This window comes from Tursiops truncatus, chromosome 2 (genome assembly GCF_011762595.2).
Source record: "Tursiops truncatus isolate mTurTru1 chromosome 2, mTurTru1.mat.Y, whole genome shotgun sequence".
Classification (NCBI taxonomy): Eukaryota; Metazoa; Chordata; class Mammalia; order Artiodactyla; family Delphinidae; genus Tursiops; species Tursiops truncatus.
In genome coordinates this window covers 62,544,215-62,570,553 of record NC_047035.1, presented here as the reverse complement: position 1 = coordinate 62,570,553, position 26,339 = coordinate 62,544,215, and the positions used below count along the sequence as shown (strand labels likewise).

Genomic DNA, 26,339 nt, shown 5'->3' with positions numbered 1-26,339 from the left:
ACTTTTAAAAATTGTTTTATTGAAGTATCATTGATTTACAATGTTGTGTTAATTTCTGCTGTACTGCAAAGTGATTCAGTTATACATACATTCTTTTTCATGTTCTTTTCCGTTATGGTTTATCACAGGACATTGAACATAGTTCCCTGTGCTATACGGTAGACCCTTATTGTTTATCCATTCTATATATAATAGTTTGCACCTGCTAATCCCAAACTCCCAGTCCATCCCTCCCCCACACGTTCGCAACCACAAGTCTCTTCTCCCTGTCTGTGAGTTCAAGCACCATGATTTTAGCTGTGTCAGTTCTAATATCTGGTGGAAGTTAAGCTGAAAGGGGCAGGATGGTTCTGTAGGTCAGATAACAGGAGTAGAGGAGTGTATCCTACTCATCTACTGCCTCCAAAACTGCCTCAGTTTACCTACTTCAGAATTCCCCCCATCCCTGAGGAGGTTAGTATAATGTATATGTGTATTTCTTTTAAATGGCATTTACACTGGCAACACTTATGGATTGCAGATGCAGTCATTGGGTTGTAAATCGATTTTGCATATGCTGACCTCTGCCTTGATTTCTCTGATTAAACTTTTTCACACTGTTTGTACTTCTTTATGTGTTGAACTTAATTAATTTGGTGGATATTTTCAGTGAATCACATTATCTGGTTTTGATTTATCAAAAGCAAATTTTCTTCCCCTCCCCTAAGCAGAAAAGTTCTAATTAGGATTATTTTATTAAATCATAAACAAGAACAGATATCCTCCTCTCCGAAAAAATGTAAAAGATTTGAAATCTTGTCATTTTTATAGAGAAATCCCTATAGAGGAGGAATGAAACCTAACTTTGTAAGTCGCCCAGTTTAAATTATTTGTGTTGGGTGTGGTTGTAAGGCTCCAGGCTGCAGACTTTGAGCTAGTTTTGTCTCCACAGATTTCATAGACTATAGCATCTCCGGTTGTTACCTGTCCTATAACTTAGTATATTTTCTTAGTCTGATTATTTTCACTTCTGTGACTCGGTTTACCCATCTAAAATGGGCTGCTTTTTACTCTCCACTATTTTTTTAAGTGGCGGGGGCAGGGAAGGAGAGGAGGCAGCATAATGAATTTGTTTTGAGCCTATAAATAAATGGGTATTAATGATGAGAACTTTTCTGTATCAATGAATGAGTTATCCTCTTTATTTTGGTCTTGGTGAGGCCAAAATTTCTAGGTAGAAATCGCTCATTGGGAAGATGATTCTAAATTATTTTTCCTGGGTTACTTTTCCTGTTGCTCAGGTGAGAGGACCAGCATGATTAGAATGATGACAGCCACTTTTAAAATGTTCGTTTATTCATAGTTCATCTGCTTCTCGAAAAGAAATTCGAGTTCTAATAAATGGAGTTCTAATAAAACAGAGGCTCATTAATAGAAGCTAGAAGACAACAAACAAACATGAAGTGGTAGTTGAAGAAAAAGTTATATCAAGAAAACCTGGCCAAAACCAAATACAGTTTCCAGCTCTGAGCTTTCCAGCAGCCAAAGAGAGAGAAACCCTATGAAGTACACAGCCCTCCTTGGCTAATCGTAAACATTGTTTTGGTTCTTTAAGAGAAATAACCTTTTTGTCCCTAAGTCCTCCAGGTGGAATTTGTCCTGGGGAGTGGCGTGTGGAAACAGCCAATGAATTGCCACAAGAAGTGGGCTTTCAGCAGAGTTGGGGACAGCCCCCCGGAGGAGGATTTGGCCTTCTGACTTTGTCTGATGCGCATTCTGAGTGAGGAGTAGAGGAGGGAGGAGGATTTGGCCTTCTGACTTTGTCTGATGCGCATTCTGAGTGAGGAGTAGAGGAGGGCCATTCTTTTCCTCTATGTGATCAGGCAGGGATGAGGAAAGAGGAAGGAGAAAGGAACAAACTCTCCTGGGCATAAAGAAGAGATTCAGGTCCTCTGAAAGTGACTTAACAGCAGCTTACTTGGAAACCACCATGTAGAGGAGGACTTGAATTTGGCTACCGTGGTAGTTGTTTATACCAATGACCTTGTTTTAAAGGTAAAGCAGCCGGTGACTGGATATCAGAAGGGGCTCATAGGCCAGGGAGGGCCTCCGCCCTGAAGTCCAGTTGAGCTGCTGCCAGATTTCAGGCCAAATTCGAATGAAAAATGAGGGTTTTCTATGAGATGATTGTGAACAGGTGAGAAAACAACTAAATCAGCCTTGTAGGAGATAAACAGCGATATGTTGAGTAGACCACACTTTACAAAAGCCAGATCTTATTTTAGACAACATAAGTGTGCTCGTTCTTTCTATACTGTCTCTGATATTTTACTGAACTGCAAAGAAATCTGTTTATCAGTGTTAACACCCTTCTCTGAGTTGCCAGATAAAAGACCACAGCAATCAGGAGAAATTTATCTTTAAAATGTTTCTATTATGCTTGGTGAAAATGCGGTTTCCACTGAGGATTTCTCTAGCATGTATTTTTTTTCCTTTCCTATGGATGAAGCAAGAATCAGAAAGGTCTTTCTCTAGGTCATTTTCCCTAAAGCTCTGAAAATGCTTTAGGGAACTAGTGACACCATGCACGTGCATCAAAGCAAGAGTCTTTATAGTCTAGGAAATTCATCACAGTATGATAATTTATGCCAGGCTCCCAAACGGAGTTTGTTCCTGTCTAGTTCCCTCTCTTTTACTTCTCTCAGTGGCTCACACATTCGGGAATATGTCTTAAGGGGAGGAATTCACTGAGGTTTCAGATTAAGGGGAGAAGCAGCCCACTGGTTCCGTTCACCCTCCCCCAAGCCAAGCCTTCATTGTAGGATAACGAGGCCGACACTTATAGGGTATTTACCCTGAGCAGGCGCCAGGTGAGTTCCTTCATTCGCATTAGGCACTCCTCACTGCAGCCCAATGAAAATAAGTATTCTTGTCCTGCCTGAGTTCCTGTGTTAATCTGGCATTCATTCAACACAGTTTTGGAGGACATATGCTACAGGGCAGCTAACATAGTGCTAGATATTGAGGTCCCGTGATAAATAAGATATGGCTCTCTGCACAGAAATGGGAAAACTAATCCGCAAAGAGGCTAGGGGATCACCCCAAGGAAGGAGTAGAATCTGAATGTGAAGTCGTTTGTGTAATTCTGAAGCTCCTGCTGTTTCCTCCACACTGGGGCTGCTTCTCTCGACTGGCTTCCAGCTTCACATTTGTGAGTTTCCTGAGGTTAAGAGCACTGATTTGGGACTCAAGGCAAAGTTTGCCACATCTTAGCTGGATGATCTTGGGAAAATTATTCAACCTCTCTAACCTCAACAATTTCATCTAAGCAAGAATTCTAATAACAACCCCATCCTTACCTTCTGAAGCTTAAATGAGATTTTGTGTCAAAAGCCTTTAGCACTGCACCCAGCACATAGTAAATGCTCAGTAGGTGTAAAATTTGATTATCATCTTCTCTAAGGCTTTCTTTTACCCTGAAGGACCTCTGGGGCTGTTTGCTTTCACCTAAAATTAAAGTCTCTTCCCCTCCTTCCCTGGCTGGCTTTGCCCCATGGCTCATCAGGGTTTTTGCTCTGACTTAAGGTAACATTTGTCATAATTTAGCTGTTCACGCTAGGGGTGTGCAGGAACAGAGATGGAGTAATGTCCTGTGCTCAGGAGCACATGTATGACCTTATAGAATGTTATCAGGAAAAGAGGCCCCTAGAAAAGGACTCTGAAGACTTGAGTTTTAGCATCTCTGATTCCTGAGACTCACATAGGAGTCCATCACCCTCTGTCTGTGTCCGTCTTTCTCTTTATTTTTTTAAAATTTATTTTATTTATTTATTTTGGGCTGCATTGGATCTTCGTTGCTGCATGAGGGCTTTCTCTAGTTGCGGCGAGCGGGGGCTGCTCTTCGTTGTGGCGCGTGGGCTTCTCATCGCGGTGGCTTCTCTTGTTGCAGAGCATGGGCTCTAGGCATGCGGGCTTCAGTGGTTGTGGCTCACGGGCTCTAGAGCGCAGGCTCAGTAGTTGTGGCGCATGGGCTTAGTTGCTCTGTGGCATGGGGGATCTTCCCGGACCAGGGCTCAAACCCGTGTCCCCTGCATTGGCAGGTGGATTCTTAACCACTGCACCACCAGGGAAGCCCCCATCTTTCTCTTTAGACTGGGGAATACATCAAGGAAATGACACGGTTTTACTCATCTTTGTCGTCTTAGTGTCTTTTATGGTTAGCATACAGTAAGTGCTCATTAAGCATCGTGGAATGAATGAAAGAATGAAAAGTGACCCCAAATTTCCATTTATTTGTGTGTTGCTTTGAAATGGATACATTTCTGCTTTTCAAAGGAGCAGAAAAACATCTGCCAAAATGTAATGTGGATCAATGGTTTTCTCTGGGTGCTGGGATTTGGAGGTGATATTTTTTTCTTTGTGCTTTTAGAATTTTGTGGATTAATAACATTAACAGGAATTAATGGAAGAGCTTGGTACTCCTTGACCAAAGAGTGACATGATGAGAGCAGGAGTCCCCGGAAGTTCAACACGATGGTGGAGTGCAGCATCGTCCCTGCCCTACACTCTCCAGGCACTGAGCAGATCACAGTTAATATGCCTTTGCAGTTCAAATTATGTCAGTCTTTCATGGAGCTCTCAGCTCATTGAAGCCATTATTGCATTCAGCCTTCCATGTAGGCAGATGGCATGACTAGTCCCATTGGACTGGGATCAAAAAGATTATGCTCTTAACCCACGTTTAAGGTCCCACACTCTGCTCTCCTGTAATCTAACCTTCTGTACCATCACTCAGAGCGGTGACTTATTTCCCTCACCCCCCAACCCTGGTGTAAATGCTTACTGATATGTGCAATCCACAGGAGCCAAGACACCTAATTATACTTAGTTTGCAAGCAATGTCATTCATAATGGCTTGAAAGTTTTATTCTTTCTCCTGTCCTCTGCGGCAACTAACTGTCCCATAACTGGTGTTTTCAGCAATGATCTGCATACTCTTATCTCTTCTTCACAATTAGATGGGGCATGGAGGTGTGTTTCGTAGACCTGAACTTTGTTGCTTCCAAACTGGGCTGTGATGTTACCGTAAAGGTTATGAGTCACTGAAGAACAAGTTCAGGCCAATTCTTCTCCCTCTGACCCCACAGGTTATTTTGAAAGCTGCCTGCTAAGTCATCATGCTGTCAGTTGGTCTACACAGGATGACAGGTGTGCCCCAAGTGCAGGTTCAATGGCAGGCCAGTAGGTAATTTGGCTTCTCAGGGATCACAGGCATAGGCTCACCCTATGAGCCTATGCTCGTAATGGGGATCATAGGCTTACCCCTTCAGGCCACCACAAAGCTCTTTCTCTGGCAAAAACTAATCGTTGAGGAGACAGTACTGTAGGAAGAAGTGAGTGGGTCTCAAAGACATGAGAAATTTATAAATGGAGCTAGTCTTGACTAGATTTTACATCTCATTAAAAAATTATTAGTGGGCTTCCCTGGTGGCACAGTGGTTGAGAGTCCGCCTGCTGATGCAGGGGACACGGGTTCGTGCCCCCGTCTGGGAAGATCCCACATACCGTGGAGCGGCTGGGCCCGTGAGCCATGGCTGCTGAGCCTGCGCGTGCGGAGCCTGTGCTCCGCAACGGGAGAGGCTGCAGCAGTGAGAGGCCCACGTACTGCAAAAAAAAAAAAAAAAAAAAATTATTAGTGATAGCATGAACTAGATTGTCCCAAATGTATAGTTTATTATTTGGTAGTAAGTTAACTGATTTGGGGAGATAAATTAATCAATTAAATTAGGCTCCGCATTAGCCAACTAAAGTATCTTTCACAAGCATGTATTTTTGCAGGCTTAGTTAGTCTGTGCCTGTGTCTAAGGAGACGCTTAAGGAGTGATGCTAATGTAACGGTGGTCTTCCAAGTCCCTGAAGATATCTTTGATCAGAAGGCCCCTTGGGAGGCACCAGATCCCACTCTTGAAGGGACTTCCTATGATAGCTCCTTACCTGACATCAGAAAATTATATTTTCAGGTAGGTCTTTCAGAAAGTCCAGAGCCAAGCTCCCTGTTACTTTAGATAATTTTTTTCTTTTCCATTGTGGTTTATTACAGGATATTGAATATAGTTCCCTGTGCTATACAGTAGGACCTTGTTGTTTATCCATTCTATATATAATAGTTTGCATCTGCTAATCCCAAACTCCCAATCCATTCTTCCCCCACGTCCCTCCCCCTTGGCAGCCTCAAGTCTGTTCTCTATATCTATGAGTCTGTTTCTGTTTCGTAGATAAGTTCATTTGTGTCATATTTTAGATTCCACATATAAGTGATATCATATGGTATTTGTCTCTCTCTGACTTTCTTTACTTAGTATGATAATCTCTAGGTCCATCCATGTTGCTGCAAATGGCATTATTTCCTTCTTTTTTAAGGGCTGAATAGTATTCTATTGTATATTTATACCACATCTTCTTTATCCATTCATCTGTTGTTGGACATTTAGGTTGTTTCCATGTCTTGTCTTGGCTATTGCAAACAGTACTTCTATGAACATAGGGGTGCATGTATCTTTTCAAGTTATAGTTTTGTCCGGATATGTGCCCAGGAGTGGGATTGCTGGATTATTACTCTAGATAATTTTAAACTACATTCTGGAAAGCCTGGTATTTTTCCTTCAATATGGGAATAACTGAGCTTGCTTACTTCATGGGCTCTTAGGAAGTTTTAGTGGTATAGTGAGTTGAATGGTAAACCCTCCCCCGCAGAACCTCAGAATGTGACCTTACTTGGAATAAAGGTCTTCACAGATGGGATCTCCAGATGAGATCATCCTGGATTATCCAGGCGGGCCCTAAACCCAGTGACAAGTGACCTTATAAAAGACAGAAAAGAAGACACAGAGGAGAATGCCATGTGAAGACAGAGACAGAGATCAGAATTTTGCTGCCACAAGCCAAGGAACACCTGGGGCCACTAGAAGCTGGAAGAGGCAGGGAGGGATTCTCCCCTAGATCCTTCAGAGGAAGCTCAGTCCTGCCCATACTCATCAAGCCCAGTCCTTGATTTCAGACTTCTGGACTCCACAATTGTTGAGTAAATACATTTCTGTTGTATTAAGCCACACAGTGTGTGGTAATTGATTACAGCAGCCCTAGGAAACTAATGTAAGCACATTCTTGGAGGTTCATGACCACAAGTGCTCTAAAGGGTGGCATAATGATTTGGGAGCGTGTGTTACCTAGGGTTGCTTTCTGAGGCGTCTGGATTTAGTTGGTTTGTTAGGATTATATCATTCAGTTGGCATCTGATGAGGCAGCAGTATGTTTTAACCCAAAATCCAGTACGCAGCTGGTAGTTTTTGGTAAAGAACTGATTAGGAATGCAGTAAGTTCTTTATGCATTTTTTGAATAAGTAAACAAATAGTCCCTGACATCTTTTCCACTGGGAGTTCACCTTTTGAAAAACCTGAGGCTAGGAGCACCAAAGCCATGGACAATAATTAACTCCTGATTGCGATGTACTGCCAAAAACTCCCGTTTTGTTATCGGTTCTCAAATCTCCAAGAGATTAAACATTTGATTAAACATATTTCAGCAACAGAAACTACTGAAATGGCTTTTGAACTATTTTAGTCACGTAGCTGTATGTTTACCTTCTAAGAAATGAAACAGTATCCTGTACTCTGCTCATTTGTTTATGTGTTTGGAGGAACCGGGTTCATATATTCATTCCACCCTTTCTTGAACAGCAAGGTAATAATCCAATTCAGGAAATATTTGACCAGTGCCTGCTATGTGCCCTGGACACTATTAGAACTGGGCGGGTTACAACAAAAGTGAAAGACGAAGAGTACAAGTGCTTCCAGGTTAATCAAGTAGGGAGAATGGATAAGTAGTCTTCTTGGTTTATTTACCAGGTCTCTCCATCAGTTTATTAACTGGAGGAGTCCCTCCAGGTTTGAGTAGAGGCCCCTTTTCTTCTTCCTTTCTCTCTCTCCCTGGGCAAGAAAGTTCATATCCACTAATGCTTTAGTTACTAAGGAGATCCCTAATATATCTCTTCTGCCCAGATCTTTTCTCTGAGCTCTGAACTACTACATACAACCAATTGATATCTTTTTTACGTCTCAGACTCAACATACCCAAACAAAAATCATGATCTTTGACCCCAAATTTCAGATCTGACCATCTTTCAATGTTACCCATGCTCAAGAATGACCAACATAAAAACCAAAGAGTTATTTTTGCTACTTCCCTCTTCCATACCCTCCTCTCTAAAGCTTCACATAGTCCTATCAGTTTTGCCTTCTGAATGTTTCTCAGTTTCATGTTTCTCTTTATTTTCACTGCTACCTCTCTAATATATGCTACAACTTAATCACAGGACTAACTTCCCATCACCTTTGCCATATTCTATTGGTTATAAGCGAGTCATAGGTTCTGCCCACACTGAAGGGGAGGAGTTTATGAAAGTACAACACCAGGGAGCCAAGGTCATGTATCCATCTTTGAATCCTGACTATCCTAGATCTCAACTCTAACTCACTTCCTCAGGAAAACCTTCCCCATCCCAAGAATTGGGACTAATCCCAACTGCAGGCTCTCATAATACCATACATCTCTTCTTCACAGAATTGATCACAGTTCTAATTTTAACCTAGTTATATGACTATTTGATTAATATCTCTCTCCCCCACTTGTCAGTCTCATGAGGGGCTGTTTTGTTCGCCACAGCACCAGGCCTGGAACATTGTAGAAGCTCGAAACTGTTTTCTGAATAAGTGGACCGAGAAGCCACAGAAGCTGTCTATACTTTGTTGCCTTGATCCCTCATGCAGAAACCAGGGTTGCCTTCGACCCTTCCTGCAGGAATGCTGTCCACAATGGACTAAAGGAAGTTTTATTGAAAAAAAAAAAGAGGGAAGCTAAGCTTTTATCCACCACCATGGAAACAGGCAAATCAAGGTTTCTCAAAGTCCTAACAATAATAAGCAACCTAAATTGACAATAGATGTTAGAGGAGGTCAAGGATAGAGTGGTGACCTGGAATCACCAGTGAAAGTCAGTGTAACTGATTTATTTTAATTTTGTTTTCTGGAATTTCGAATTAGCTTGTGTTCAGAGAACATGCTAAACCATCAACAGACAGAAGTTGATATGACTGTGTCTCATACAGAAGTTGTGGCCAGATTCATGTTTGAGTAATTTTAGAAAACAATCAAGCATTTGCTTGGTTTCCTGTGAGGTGCCTGGATAAGTGTTCCCTTTTCCAAGAACAGTGTTCCCACTGGTGGCCCAGCGTCAAAGGACCTTCTTCACCTGCATCGTGAAGGTAGTTACCCCACCACCTCTGTGATCATCTCTGGCAATGACGGAGCACTGAATCTATGCCAAACCTGCACCAAACACTTTAGGTGTGTTACTGTGTTTACTTATTATAACCGCTATACGTATGTAATGACTACCCTATCATAGTTGTTCTCAAATTTTCACTAGCAGCAGAATCACCTGGAGGGCTATTAAAATACAGATTGCTGGACCCTGCCTGCAGAGGTTCTGATTCAGTAAATTTGGTGTGTGGCCTGAGAATCTGAATTTCTAACAAGTTCCCAGGTGTAGATATACTGCTGCTGGTCTGGGGACCACACTTGAAGAACTACCGCCCCATTAGGTGAGCATTATTATTCTCCATTTTACTGACAAAGAAACTGAGGCTTAGAGAGGTGAGTAGGGTCACATGGCCAGTAGGTGGTACAGCCAGGATTCAAGTCCAAGTTGGTTGACCCCAAACTACTAAGTAACACTGCCAGAATCAAACATTATTACAAGCCCATAATCAAAGATAACTTCAAACCTTTCTGATCACACTGGTTTGGTTTAAGTAACTACTCATACGGTCTTGTTCTAAATGGTTATTTCAGTAAGTTTCAGTATGTTAAAATCTAAAATTATCTGAGTTTATTAAATGCCAGTTTGAAAATCTTGATCAAGGAACAGAAAGAAAAAACAGAAAAAGAAAAGATTCCAAAAAGAATGTGTATAGGTTGACTCCAAAAGGAAACTTCTCATGCAAGATGAAAGTGGATTGGTTAAAATCAGACACAAGTCTATGCAAGTCCTTTTCTTGATGGGTTGAGAAAGGTCTGGTAAGTAGAGAGAAAAACTCCACATCACTGTGTCTATTCTCCTGGAAGCTTCAAGTTTTAAAGTGATAGAAACCGGAGGTCAAAGGTATTTTTCAGGTCTGGTTTAAATAAACCCCTATCTGTCTTCAGCGACTAGAAGCGGAACCTCCTTTCCATTCCCAGCTCCATTTCTTTGCTCTGGACCTCGCCCCTGCCACTCACCTTATCCCAGAGGCTGCCACCTGGTTTTCCACCCCTAAGCTTGCCTCCTTACTGATAACCAACACAATAGCAACTTTTTCTTTCCTCAGACAATGTTTCCACAAGATTCTCCCCAACTTATGAGCTGTCAGAGGCATATTCAAGATTTTTCAAGACATACATCATTATTCTTTCTGTCACTCATCTTGTCACCCTCACTTTTCATTATTCCTTAATGAAATTTTTGCTCCGGTAAGCAAATATGTTCTTCCTAAGCCTTTGAACATTTTACTCCTGCTTTCTTTTATTCCTCTCTTTCTGCTCCCAATTATTATAACTCTCCACCTTCAAACCCAACTCAAAATCCCCTTCCCCTAGACCATCTTTCATGATCGACTTCATCTAACTCTGGTATTGCTCACTGGCCTTACTGGACCAAGTTGGTACTAAATTAGTTTATACGTGTTGGAAAGAAAGTTATTCTGTGTAAGTATTCTTCAGCCATTCAGTTAGTGTTTTCTATCTCCCCAAACAGACCATAAGCCCTTTGATAGCAGAGATTGTCTGTGTTTCTTTTTTACGTGCCCAGTGGATCTCATTTATTCATTCATTCATTCCTCATATTCTCATTGAGCTCTTCATCCATTCCAGGCAGTGAGCCCACCCTGCTGCTTTCAGTAGAAGCTTGGTTGCTTTCATAAGCCCTGCACTGCTCAGGAGCCTTCTAGGGCTTTGGACTTGGGTGTGGGGAGGTGTGAGTTCCTTCCGATGACTTGTTGGGAAGTCTGAAATAGAGAGCAGGAAAGGAGATAGGAGAAGGCTTGCTGGGAAGGCATGGTTTTTTTGCAGCGGGGCCTGGGTTGGAGATGGTGAGCTGAGGCGAGCCTTGCTGAGCTCTGTGTAACATTTCCTATCATGGATCATTTTGGCAAATATCAAAGGAAAGGGTTCATTTTCAATGGTTGTGCCTCAGGCAGGGGCAGATCTATTGTGTTTTCAATAGGCAGAGGTTGAGTAAGTAGTGGAAATCCAAGAGAGTGGGTTTCTGAATTTGTCTGGCTTGGGAGTTTCATGACTTCGAGTAACATCTCTGTTCCTGAGTCTCTCTCATCTTTGAAAAAGTAGAAATTAGAATTGGCACATGAATGAGCCTAAGCAATTTATAAATAAAGAATAAGTTCCTTGAAGAGTTATACCATTGTATATTCAGATGTTGACATTTTCTATGAGTGTCTGTATCCATGGTGTCGTCTATACAGAATGGTTACAAAGGCAATTCAAAGCTCAGTTAGAAATTGCTTTTCTGCATTAGAACTGGTATACGTGTTACAGCTAAGATATAGAAAATGGGGGTATAAGAGAATTCTATATTTTTGCTCATTCTAAGCAACTTTTCCTGCAACCATAAAGGCAAACCATTCCAGTATTAGAGCTCCAAGCACTGCTAGGAAGCTTCAACTCCTTTGTTTATCTGTCCTGCTCTGTGTCTCAGTCAGTCAGGTCACCACATCTCCCTGAGGGTAGCAGGAGGAACCAGAGTTCCCGGCTTCAGTGGGTTTGTCCTGCACAAAGGGGACGAACACAGAGATCCCTGGGAGGCATCTTAGGAGTCAGAGCCCAGCAGTTAGCAGCCCTCAGGGCTGAACATCATCTACCGAAAGATAACTTTGTAAAGAGACAACTAGGAATTCTCACCAAATGTTTTCTCAGCGTTCATCTTTTTCTTTCCCTTTTCTTTTCTGCTCCTTTGCTGTGGCCACCTTCACCTTCCTCACCTTTGTTTCACCTGCCCCAAATCACACCAAGGCACACACTCACCTCTCCTTCCCTCATTCCATTTCAGCTAGAGAAGCTTTCTTGACGTTAGCCCTTCCCTTTCCTAGAACCTTTCATATAACCCAACCGAGAGGCAATTCTCCTTGTGTTGTCCTCTCCTTCCTTTCCAAGAATGAGGGAAGAAGGCAAAAATCCTGGTGCTGACAGAGGTGCATGGGCCATCCCAAGGAAGAACGGGAAAAGGGTTATGATAGCTTCACTTTCCCCTCGTGGCCCCCAAGCAACGGGGAGGTAACTATGGGAGGCCCCCAAACAGCTACACCACAAAGATCCAGGGTCAATCTTTTTTTTTTTTGGCTGTGCTATGCGGCTTGTGGGATCTTAGATCCTGGACCAGGGGTCAAACCCAGGCCCTCAGCATTGAAAGCACGAAGTCCTAACTACTGGACCACCAGGGAATTCCCTCAATCATTTTTACAAATAAAGTCAATAGACATGATGCAGTATGGGGACAGTATATTTTACTTGGTAGATAATCTTGCAAAGAAAATGACAGAAACCACTAAGCTAATCTTGTTCTTCCTTGACAAACACCACCAAAAATACCAAGTGAAACTTTAAAGTCTCTTACTTGAATAAATTCCAAGCAAGACCCATCATGTTTGATGTAAATATTTTAGGAACCTTATTATTAAGAGGAGAGGCATATATTGCTATTAAAATTACATTGAATTTCTTTTTAAACTTCATGTTGAAAACTAATCTTTAGGGATGCAGGCAGAGGTTAAGGAGGAAGGAACATGAGGGAACTTTCTGCAGGAAGGGTCAGTATTTTATATGTTGACAGGGGTTTGGGTTATGCACGTGTCTGCATTTGTCAAAATTCAGTGCATGTACATTTAAGATCTATGCATTTGATCATGTATAAATTTTAATTCAAAAGAAAAAAACATAAATATTGAACTTCAGTTAATGATATGCATGCTGAAGTATTTAGAGGCAAGTGTACTAATGCCTGCAATTTACTTTGAAATGCTTCAAAAAAGTAAAATGGTTTGAAGAATGGGTAATAAATTGATACATGATAAGGAAAGTATAGAAATATGTTAATGGTAAAATCCAGATGGTGGGTAAATGGGTGTTCATTGTAAAAATGTTAAAACTTTGTTTTATGTTTGAAAATTTTAGTAATCAAATGTTGGAAAAATTATTGTTGAGATAAATTTACACTATCAGCCAACTGCTGTCATTTTGGAATATCCCACTTATTCTGGCTAATGAACAAAACCAACGTTATTATACAGCTCATTACTGGGTTTCTTTGTTTGGTTTTTTTGGGGGTTTTTTTTGGTTTTTTTTTTTTTTTTTTTTGCGGTACGCGGGCCTCTCACTGTTGTGGCCTCTCCCGTTGCGAAGCACAGGCTCCGGACGCGCAGGCTCAGCGGCCATGGCACACGGGCCCAGCCGCTCCACGGCACGTGGGATCTTCCCGGACCGGGGCACCAACCCGTGTCCCCTGCATCGGCAGGCGGACTCTCAACCACTGCGCCACCAGGGAAGCCCCCATTACTGTTTTATTTAAGAAACATTTTAAATGTTATATTTAAGAAACATCACCTGGCCCTGTAGCCTCTGGATAAAATAGTTCTTTATGGAAATAATGCCTTTCTTCCACTGTACATGCATTGATAGAGAACACTGGTTTTGAGGTGGGGTCGGGGGGAAGCAACATTTAATCATCCACAGTACTAATTATTTTCCTATAATCACTGTGACATTAATCATATATTAATTTTATCCTTTTAAGATATTTCTGTAATTTTCTCCTGTGTAGTATGAAAAAATTGAAAGGAAGTGACATTTGAACTGAGTCCTAAAGGATGAATAGCAGTTCACCCAGCATCAAAAAGAAGGAAGGAGAATGGCCACTTTCATTTCTGTGTCTCTCATAATACCTGGCAGAGTAAACGCGAGACGAATGTTCAGTTCAAGTTGCAAAAGTTCAAAGGTCAAGTTCCTGAACAAATTAAAAAATGAACCAACCTGATTAGAAATAAACTTCCATTTTACTTGGTGATCAAATTTCAGTGTAAGGAATTCTGAGACAATGAAAAAACTGGGAGGTTTTTCCAAGATGTGTGACACTCCTTGGAGAAAAGAGACCCTCTACCAGGAAACCAAATATTGCGGTTTGCTTTATTTTCTTAAAATAAATATCCCAGACTTAACCCAGCCAAATGATTTTAAGCGATATCCCTGGAGACCTAGGTACTGTAAATGTCGGCAAACTTTTGGAACCCCTTTCTTGGAATTGTATTCAAAGCCTGTAGCACTTCCTTTTGAATATCTTCAGAGAAATTAGAATTTTTTTATGAAATAAGAAATTCATGCAGAGGCCAGCTCAGTTGAGTAAGACTAGCTTTGAAAAGGGGTACAGCTGTAAACTGATCATGGTTTTCTTGATATAAATCTGTTCTCCAAAATTACCAAAGAGGAATTTCAAAAATATGCTTAGCATCATGAGAATACATGTATAATCTTCTGGAGTGACTACTTTGAAGGGCGAAGCTCAGATAAGAATATACAGACACACCTAGAAGCATAAAAAGCATAAGCACACCTTCCCACTGGCCAGCGTGGGCTCAGAGAGAAGCAGGGCAACTACACCTAGACCGCACTGGCCCCTGAGAAGCGGGCTTCTGAGGCAGTTTGCAGTGGGCTTCATGCCTTCCTCAGTGCTGGTTTCTACAAAGGCAGTTCCTGAAATATGTCTGCTTAACATTTTACCCTGTGGCAGAACACTGAGAGAAGGCAAGCTGAGCCCTGTGGGAACATTAGAAATGTCCCAGAACTGAGCAAGAAAGCGAAGCAATCATTCACGCCGTGGCCCTGGTATTCACCCCGAGCCAGCGGCTGCCAAGGAGCAGGCAGGCGAGGGTCCTCAGGTGGTGAGAGATAAATGTGGAAAATGGAAGCAGCCTGATTTATATGTGTTCAGCTGAAGCCTGAAAGAGTGCCAAGAGTGCATTGTGCAGGGAAACTTGAGAGCAAAATGAGGTGTAGGATGAGTCCGGGCCAGTACATTGAAACTACAAGAGGGCGTGAGGGAGAGCGTGGGTGGGGAGAGGTGAAACTCATGTTCTGTGGGGAATAAGTTGGGCAACAAAAGGATAGGAAGAAACTGGGGCCTTGGGCCTTCCTGAATTCTCCTCTGCTATCTAAGACACTCCACTGTTACGAAATAACATTCTTCAAGGTCTAATCGCTTTGTGTTTGGACAGTTACCTTTATTCTAACTTTTGGTTTATCCAGGTTTATTCTTCTTTAGTGACTGTTCCCATCTGACTCCTAGACATAGCAATTTACTTAGTGCCTCATATTTAAGTGATATTTTATCGCCTTCTATTTTCCAGACAAATATCATAGTGTCCTAGATACCCTGAAACACCACCACCACCTTCGGCCACACTCTCTTGTAACCAAAAATTTGCAGGAAAAAAAAAATAGTATACTGTAATTCATTGTCAGCATTGCGGGAAGTGAGTTGGGGGAAGGATGGCCTGTGTAAATGGGGGTGTGTGTGCACGTGCGCACGTGCACTATGCATTCCACCGTTCACACATAAATATAACCATTCCTCACATTACTACGATATTTGACATAAATTCTTTAATAATCAGTGCTCATTACATAGCTCTAAAGCATCCACATTTCATGTGGAATTGAATGCTTTTTCATTCATAAGTGTAATTGCAACTCATGGACAAGACGACGTCATAGACTGTTTTGTATAGGAAGTAGGGTGATTTGTAGTAGGGCCCCAAGTTATGGATAAGGAAACTCAGGCCTAGAAGAGTTCCATAGGCTCCCAAATCCACACAGGAGGCCAATGGCAAAGGAGAAACCAGTCTCCCAGGTTCCTGCATCCCAGTGCAGTCATCTTTGAGCAGCTCACCCCTTATGGGGGATTGTCACAGTGCTGACAGCGGGTCAAGGTCTTGGGATGAGCTCCAGGAAACAAACACCTTACGGATTATTTCCTTCCCACACGAGAGGCTTAGTGACTTAAAGGGCTGAGAAAAACATTAATAGAGAGATAAAAAGACAATTATCAGAAATATGCCTTCTTTTAAATTGTAAATGAAGAACATTTGCCATGAGCAGTGTCTATAAAGACTACACATGTATCTAAACTGTTAGGTGGAGTTTGCTTTGATTTTTAGATTAATTAATTAATTAATTCGGTATACTTTGGGGTTAATTAAGGCTTCCCTTTTATGTTTTTTTAATTTTATTTTTTTAACATCTTTATTGGAGTATAATTGCTCTACAATGGTGTGTTAGTTTCTGCTTTATAACAAAGTGAATCAGCTATACATATACATATATCCCCATATCTCCTCCCTCTTGTGTCTCCCTCGCACCCTCCCTATCCCACCCCTCTAGGTGGTCACAAAGCACTGAGCTGATCTCCCTGTGCTATGTGGCTGCTTCCCACTAGCTATCTATTTTACATTTGTTAGTGTATATATGTCTATGCCTATCTCTCACTTCGTCCCAGCTTACCCTTACCCCTCCCCATGTCCTCAAGTCCATTCTCTACGTCTGCGGTCTTTATTCCTGTCCTGCCCCTAGGTTCTTCAGAACCATTCCCTTTTAATATTAAATAATCTTGGGAAGTGTCCCTCAGTCGCTAGCTCACACAAGGAGCAAGAATGTGGATTTAATAAACATTGGAATTTGGAATATAACTTGCGAAGGAAAATAAGTTTTATAAAATAATTCATCAGCATGAAGAAAAAAAGCAATTGATTTTACAATTATGGGTTTCAAAGAATAACTTACTTTTAAAAACCAGATCCTATTTTTAGGTGTAGTTACTTTTTAATAAATTCTCCCATAGGTAAACAACATTATTTTCCTTTCTATTGCTGTCATAAAATATTATAGCTGACCAGTTGGTGGAGCAATTACATTTCCATAGCTCTTAATGGCTATTTTGCTTAGGTACTAGTCACTCAGTTAGAATCAAGAAAGAGACTATTAATATTCTCAGGACTAACTAAACTGATCGCAAACTTTCAGGAGAAACGACAGACAGATTCACTTTAACAACATCCGGCCCCTTGAAGACAACCTGTAATTCCACTCATGACAGCTGGAGAGTCCCCTCTTAACTCACCTTCAAGAGGCAGGCCCCCGTCCCTGCAAAGTCACAGTTACAGGTAGGTATGGGTAAAGAGTGGGAAGCCGTCAGCCTTAGTGCTCCAACTCCCGGAAACATGACGTTAATGCAATTATAATATTTAATGGCAAACCAGATACCCTTTTACAAGACCATCCAGTATGGATTTCAATGTAATTATTAGCGTCTTTGGCTTAAGCAGCTGTCCTAGAGAGACAGCTTCTGGGAAAACACTTTGCTCAATCCAGATTTCCTCCAAAAGAATGGTTAGCTGCATGTTTGCCAATCTAGTGTTTAAGTCCCTCAAAATTGTTGTAGTTACTTCACAGTACTTGGAAAATGTAACCTTCACCTGTGATATATTCAAGTGAAAAATGTAGACATTAGTTATAGGTATGATTACGTGAAAAAAAATGCTTTGGGTAGATAAACGACTATAAGGAAATATAAAATGCTAACAATGGTTGTACTTGCATAGCGAGATTGAGTGATTTTTTTCTTATATTTTCTTTGATTTCCAAAATTTTCTAAAATAAATGTTTATTAGTTTGCCTTTTTAAAAATTTTAAGGTGTTATTTGAAAAGTAGGAAATTAGTGCCAGTGAACTTAAAAAATGATTATATGTATAGATGTATATAAATACAAGCAAAATAGTATATCTTCAAGCTATCTAAATACATCCTCATAACAGGGACCAGGCAGTACAAAGGCTGGGCACCTGCTTTTTGCTGAAATCAAAGACTAACCTGCACACATTAAATAAGTTATGTTGCCTGGCAAGCTGAAGAGAAAGGGGGCTGACTGACATGGGTTAGGGTGAGGTAGGAGGTGGTTTTATTTTCTAAAATCCAACTCTCTTACAGATATGTGCTTTGAAAGCCAGTTTTAGAACAGTTATTTATTAAGTACCTGTAATATTTACATGGGACTCTTCTAGACAGTAAAGCTAGAGCAGTAAACAAAATAGAGATCCTTGCTCTCTTGGAGCTTAAATTTTGGATTGAGGAGACTGAAAATAAACACAAAAATCTGTAGTATTTTAGATGGTGATAAGAACAACAAAGGAAAATAAAGAGGAGACGAAGGATGAAGAGCACCTGGAAAGGGAAGGAGAAGGTCACTTTCTCAAAAGATGGCCAGGGAAAGCCTCACTGATAAGTTAATATTAAGCTAAGATTGGAAGTAGCCATGATGGTATCCAGGGCACCATTTCCAGGCGGAGGAAACAGCAAGTTCAGGTCTGCCTGGGATGTCCCAGGATCATCCAGGAGGTAGGTGTGGCTGGAGCAGAGTGTGAAAAGGGGGATTTGGGAAATGAGGTTAGCAGTGTAATGGAATACTAGACTATGTAGACCTTGCAGATCATTCAAAGAATTTTGGCCTTTACTGAGAAGGATGGAAAACCATTGAGAGGTTTGGGACAGAGGAGTGCCTTGATATGATTTTTAAAGGGTTGCTCTGGCTGTTTTATTGAGAATAGATTTTGGAGGGAGAAAGCATGGGCAGAGCCAGGGAGATTAGGTAGGAGGTTGATGAAATAGTCAAGATGAAAGATAGTGGTAGCCTGGACCAGGGAAATATCAATGGAGGTAGTGAAAACTGACAGGATTCTGAATAAATCCTGAAGGTCAGGGTCAACTGATAGTTCACATATTGACTATGATACAAGAGGAAGAGAGGAGCCGAGGATGATGTCAAATTTTTGGTCTGAGTAACTGGAAGAATAGAGTTGACATTCACTGAAATGGGGAAGCCTGGGTGAGAGGAGGGGAGAAGGGAGAGAGTTTGGTGCGAGTTGCTTATTAGTTACCCAGGTGGACATGTCAAGTCAGCAGTTGGATATACAAATGTCAAATGGAGGGGAGGAATCTAGGCTGGAGATGTAAGTTGGGAAGTTGTCAGCATGGAGGTGATATGTGAAGCCATAAAAGTCGATATCACTAACACAGTGAGTGTGGATAGAGAAATAGTCCAAGGACTGAGCCCTCCCACCCTGTGGTATATAGAGGTTGGAGGGATGAAACATAATCACCAAAGGAGACAAGAGTGGGAAAGTAGAAGCAAAAACACAATAATGAACAACAATAACAACCCAGAAGAAATAAAGCAAAAGAAATAAAGCAAATAAATAAAGCAAAAGCTGAAGATTTGTTTTTTCCAGACCCTTAAGGGAATCTCTGTCCAGTCATTAGCTCGACCACTAAGCAACTGAGCAGAGACTTCAGTGGCCACACGTGGTGAAGAATACAGACTTTACAAAATTAGTTCAGAAAAATCACTAAAAGATGTTACATAAATGAGCTGAAGATGGTCTCTGTATATTGGCCCCTAGGTTGTTTATTTCAAAATTTTGACCTGTTAGCTCAAAAGCTTGCTGGCACCAAGCTCAGATTTTTACACATCCAGTTATTTTATTTTCTTTTATTTTTATTTTTTAATTGAAGTATAGTGGATGTACAGTAATATTATACAAGTTACAGGTGTACAGTACAGCAATTCATAACTTTTAAAGGTTACACACCATTTTTCTTATTACAAAATATTGGCCATACTCTCCGTGCTGTACAATACCTCCTTGTAGCTTATTTTATATGTAGTAGTTTGTACCTTTTAACTCCCCACTCCTATATTTCCCCTCCCTCCTTCCCTTTCCCCATTGGCAACCACTAGTCTGTTCTCTATATCTGTGACTCTGCTTCTTTTTTGTTATATTCACTAGTTTTTTGTATTTTTTAGATTCTCTATATAAGTGATAACATACAGTATCTGTCTTTCTCTGTCTGACTTATTTCATTTAGCATAATGCTCTCCAGTTATTTTAAAAATTGCCCAAACTAGCAAAAGTTAAACCATTTAGAACCTTCCTACATACCCTACAAAGCCTCACTTGACAGTTGTTACCCATTGATAAGATAAAGCCTTGCGTTATGGGCCCCAAGCTGTTATGGCCCTTCAGAGCTCACTGACCCAGAGGCTCCTCACCGTGCTGCCAAGCAATGTCTAGACATGAATCATCCTTTTTGAAAAGTTTGCTTGAAAATGAACTACAACTAACAAAATGTGAATCAAAAATAGCTTAAAAATAGGAGAAATTGTGCTATGAAATGACAAGAGGTAAACATGTGGACCATTTAAACAGTTAAGTTTAAATGATCAATGAAAATGTGATTTTTTTTTTGAAATGAACAAAATACAGAAAATATTTTAGGAAAGAAAAATATTTCAAAAAAATGATTTTTAATATAAATCCTGGCCTAAAGCCACAGAAAATATTAATAACTAAAGCATATATTGTACTGACAATATGACAAATATCAAATTTTAATTACATGCTGCTTAAAAGATATGTATGTAAAACAAAATAGATGACCCTCCGTATGGATTCACATATCAATGTCAAATCAAAATTCGTGACTGAAATGCCAGCAAATCAAAGCCAGCAGTATGTTTAAGGATTGTTTAATCCAGTGCTGTTTATTTTGAAAATACATGAATGGTGTCACATTAGGAAACTGATCAGTGCTACTTGTCACATGCACAGGTTAAAGAAGAAAACAGCATGATTGTGTCAAAAAAGAACCTGATAAAATCATCCATTCACAAAAGGAAAATATTAGAAATATAGGAATGGAAGATTTTGTGTTTAACATGATAGAGAATATCTCTGTCAAACTACAGGACATGACAAAAATTCTAGAAGTATTTATAAAAGATAGGAGTCAGAAAGAATGCTTACTATTAACACTATCCACCACTTTTAATGGTCTTAAATATGTCCATAAATTCTTTGAGACTCATCTTAGAAGCAGATTCTACAGTCCAGTCAAGCCTTCGGATGACTTGCAGCCCTAGCTGACATCCCAACTGCAAGCTCATGAGACACCCGGGGTCACAACTACCCAACTATCTGCTCCTGGATTCCTGACCCTCAGAAACTGAGATAATAAATGTTTGTTGCTTTAAGTTGCTAAGTTCTGGGGTAATTTGTTACACAGCAGTGCTTGACTAATATGCCATTGTTCAGATAGTTCTAGTCAATCAGTATCAAATCAATTAAATGATTCATAAAATGATCTGTGACTATGGAAATGGAGAAGACAAAAACAATAATTTTTGAAGATTGTATGAAGTGGGTTGATGAATTAAAATTTTTTAAGAAACCAAAAACTAGAAGAAGATATAAGTGAATATTTCATTGATCTTGGAATTGGTAAAACAAACAAAACAAAATGCTAAAAACTACAAAAGCAACAGTAGAAATCATCATAAAGATATCTAACATTTATTAAGCACATACTGTATTCTAGACATTATGTCAAGCACTATAATTCTATAACTCATTTTACCTTTACAACAATCCCATGAAGATGAGGAAATCCAGGTTCAGAGAAGTTATTTTGCTCAAGTTGCTAGCCAATTTATTGGGTTTAGACTTGTCTAAATGGAAAGCCTCTGCTCACAGCATTTTTAGAGTTCAAAACTCTAAAATTATGGAAATACAGTTGGCACATGACGGGAAAAGACTTTTAACAAATGTGACAAAGAGTTTATGTTTGAAATCTATAAGGATGTACAAAAATGTTTATCATAATATTATTTAAAAACAAAATGGAAAAAAAATTTATACAACAGTAGAGAAATGGTGAAATGAATTATGCAAATTCATAGAATTGAATTTTTTGCAACTATTAAACAGTTGTGTTTTCAACTCCATTAAGAAAATGAAGTCAGACACCAGGAAAAAATATTCACAAAACATATGTCTGACAAAAGACTGCTAGCCAGGATATACAAAGAACTCCTACTAAACTCAACAATAAAAAGATAACTCAATTAAAAATGGGTAAAAGATTTCAGAAGACACTTCACAAAAAGAAAAATATGAACAGCCAATAAGCATATGAAAAAATGCTCATTATCATAAGTGATCAGAGCAATTAAAATTAAAAGCATGAGGAAACACCTTAAATGCTGACAGGATGTAGAACAATTGGAACTCTCACACGTCGCTACTAGAAACATAAAATGGTACAACCAGCTGGGACAAAGTTTGGCCGTTTCTTAAAAACTAAATATATCCCCACCTTAGATGGAGAACTTCCACTCTTAGGTATTTACTCCTGAGAAATAAAAACTTTTTGCAAAATGAGTTGTATAAGAATGTTTATAGCAGATTTATTCATAGTGGTCAAAAACGGGTCTCAGCCCAGGTGCCCCTCAATAGGAAAATGGATAAGTGGGTATATTTGTACAATGGAACAGTGACTAACAGTAAAAAGGTACAAACAACTGATTGTCTATTTGTGTGTGTACACTTGTAGCAAAATGGGTAAATTTCAAAAGCATTATGCTGAAAGAAATGAACCTTACACAGAAGAGCACATACTGTATGATTCCAACGATATGAAGTTCAAGACAAGGCAATAAGACTCAGCAAAACAGGGTCGCGGAGGGGGTGAGGGGAGGGGGTGATTGAAAGGAACATCAAAGAACTTTCTGGGGCATGGATGATGTTCTATACCTTGATAAGGGCTTGGGTTACACAGGTGTTGCTTTTGTCAAAACTCAATGCACGTGCACTTAAGGTTTGTGTATGTCATTGTATGTAAATTTTACCTTGAAATAAAGTATTAACTAATATTGAACTTTAGTTTAAAATATGAATGTTGAAGTATTTTGAAGGAAGTGTATTGATACCTGCAATGTTTGAAATGCATCAAAAAGATAAAATGGATTAATGGATGGTTAGAGGGGTGAGTAGGTGACTAAATATGTGATAAAGCAAACATAGTAAAGTGTTAATGGTGGGATCTTAGTGCTGGGTATATGGCTGTCCACCATAAAATTCTTTCAATTTTCAAATTTCCAGTGAAAATTTTTGTAGTAACAAGGGAAAAAAATCATGTTTTCAAAGAAATTACGTAAGATACCTTGTCACATTTTTTGAAAAGCAGGATTGAACGTTGCATATGTGAGATGATGTCATTCAGAGAGGGTGTGAAAGAGAGCACTAAGACAGAGAAAAGAATAGTGGTTATCTTGGAGCGTTGGGATAATGAGTAGTTTTTATTTCCTTTTTTATATTTGCTTTACATTTTCTAAACTTTTAAGAAGTGTGAATGACTATTATCAGAAAAAATACATTTTATCACCTAACCTTTTTATTTTTTTATAAATTTTATTTATTTATATTTGGCTGCGTTGGTGCTTTTGCTGCGTGAGGGCTTCTCATTGTGGTGGCTTCTCTTGTTGCAGAGCACGGGCTCTAGGCACGCGGGCTTCAGTAATTGTGGCTCGCAGGCTCAGTAGTTGTGGCGCACGGGCTTAGCTGCTCTGTGGCATGTGGGATCTTCACGGACCAGGGCTCAAACCCATGTCCCCTGCATTGGCAGGCGGATTCTTAACCACTACGCCACCAGGGAAGCCCCACCTAACATTCTTAAAAATAGTTTCAAGGAGGCAGGTTTTAACTTAGAGCACAGAGGAACGCTTTCTGACAGTCAGAACTACATTTAGATAGAATGGACCTCTCAGACGGTATGATTTCCCATCTTCCAAGGACCACTATCCAGGCTGGAAGACCACAACTAAAAAGATTTTAGAAAGCATGTAAACAAGGTATGAGGGATTATAGGGCATCCTCAAATTCTGAGACATATATGTGAAACTGAAAGTACTAGAGAAATGAAAAGATTTCTTGAGTTTTCCTAATCTATTGCAAACTCAGTACTACTCCATGAAAATAAAAGTGCTAATTCAAGACTTCCTGTACCAGCACACATACATCTGGTTCAGTATATAACAGGAGGGCTTCCCTGGTGGCGCAGTGGTTGAGAGTCCGCCTGCCGATGCAGGGGACACAGGTTTGTGCCCCGGTCCGGGAAGAGCCCACATGCTGCAGAGCGGCTGGGCCCGTGAGCCATGGCCACTGAGCCTGTGCTCCGCAACGGGAGAGGCCACAACAGTGAGAGGCCCGTGTACAGCAAAAAAAAAAAAAAAAAAAAAAAAAAAAATTTATATATATATATATATATATATATAAAACAGGAAAGTCATTCTAGGCACCAAATCAGAGTTGTTTTGTGATCTTAGCTGTGCTATAGGTATGGTGGAGTCATAAGAATACTTCGTATTTGCAAAGTGAGAGTGAGCAGCCTACTTCAGCATATGTTATTTCATCCAAGTCCATGATACCCTGAGACATGTTGGGGGGAGATGGGCTTTCCAAAGCTGAAGGCAGCCAGATGGCTCAGGGGCACCTGGGCACGAACTCTGCTTTCTTCCCTCTTTTGTGGATGTGCTGCATTTGGTTTAAGAACTAAGAGATCCTGGTATTTCTAAACATTTCCTTAAAGCGATACACCAAATTAGTTCAAGTATATTTTTCCAGTTAAGTAGCATAATCACAATGTGGTTTCTTCCTTAATCCCTTTGCATACTATGTGGAAGGAGTGATGATGTCCGCTAAATGCCCCGGGAGGAATCCAGAAAAAGAGGAAAAGCTGAACCGAGGTGCGCTGCCCTCACCCCTGTCTGGGTGAGTCTCTCCTTCGTGGCTTCATGAGAGCAGCTGGGCATGTTGGTGTGGAGAGGCTTTTCCTGTCGATTAGGAGTTTATCTTCAGTGATGCACATTATTACTATGGTCTCTGTTTTTCTGTCTTTATTGTTTTGTAGACAAAGAAACTGAAGTTCAGAGACATTAGGTAGAAGAATTAGAATGTGTGACACCAGTGTTGTTGGGGGAGCCTAGATGAGATCTCCATTTTCTGAGCATTACTCAAACGCCTTCCCACTCAAACCTGTAAAAGCCTTTAGGTTTACCAGCATAAATGAAAAATAAACCAAAAAATTACTAATTAGCACCTTGAATTTATTTAAAACTTAAAAATTTTCTGGAACTTCCCTGGTGGCACAGTGGTTAAGAATCTGCCTGCCAATGCAGGGGACACAGTTTTAAGCCCTGGTCTGGGAAGATCCCACATGCCATGGAGCAGCTAAGCCCATGCACCACAACTACTGAGCCTGTGCTCTACAGCCCGCGAGGCACAACTACTGAGCCTGCGCACCACAACTACTGAAGCCCACATGCCTAGAGCCCATGCTCTGCAACAAGAGGCGCCACCGTGATGAGAAGCCCATGCACTGCAACGAAGAGCAGCCCCCACTCGCCGCAACTAGAGAAAGCCTGCGCGCAGCAATGAAGACCCAACGCAGTCAAAAATAAATAAATTTATTAAAAAAATTTTTTTTCTGAATGCCGTAAATGCTGCCCTGAGCATTCTGAAAGCTTTTCCCTGTGAGGGCAAGACCACATGCGTCCAAGGTGATACATTAGGTGTTCTCTTTCTCCCAAATGACAGTGGAGGACTGGAAGAAGAGCTTTGGCTGTTGCACTTTTGATTGACACTGTGTTTAAACTGGGACTTTTTTGTCTGAGACACTCTGGCTACCTGTCCTGTTCATGAAGAGGGGCAATTACATCGAAGATAGACCAAGCAAGAGAGTTCAGAGTGAGTGTGCAAATCCATTACCACAAATTGAATAACAATATAATAACCTATATAACATTTTTGGAAACATTTTCCCAATGAAGAACCAGAATGGGATGGAGGCAGCAACGTATTTCAGGAGTCTAAAATCTCTACTTTGAAAAGATATTCTACACCAAATCTTGGAGAACCTTCGACAAAATCTTTTAGAGCCAGGACTAGCAGACATGACTTTTTCCAATTCATACCTTCCAAGTTGAAATGAGAAAAATGAATTGAAATGAGAAAAAGAAAGCATCTGAGAGCTCTTTCTTGTTGCTACCAAGCCTGTATTTTCCATGAGGAAAGGACCGTGTTTGTTTCATTTACCTCTGTATGTTGAACATGAAGGATGATTTTCAAACTGTGTCACCGCTGGGATGGCACAGCAAGTCCCTGCCAGTCAGAGCCCATGATTGTCAGGACGCTGTACCAGTGGGTTCCAGCTGACGATCAGTCCTGCCCAAAGCCAAGAACAGTGCACGATGTAGGCTAAATGCTCTATCAGCAATTTTTGAATGAATAAACTAATGTATGTTTTTCATAAGCAAACA

The 26,339-nt window shown here is 40.4% G+C and overlaps 1 long non-coding RNA gene across 1 annotated transcript in view; it reads left to right on the top strand.

The window, feature by feature from the left end:
* The window catches only part of LOC141277981 (uncharacterized), a 300,462-nt gene that overhangs the window by 195,735 nt on the left and 78,388 nt on the right, over positions 1-26,339 (top strand). The window contains exon 3 of the long non-coding RNA XR_012329998.1: positions 17,155-17,294. This is a non-coding gene — a long non-coding RNA (uncharacterized lncRNA). The remainder of the gene's footprint in view (positions 1-17,154; positions 17,295-26,339) is intronic.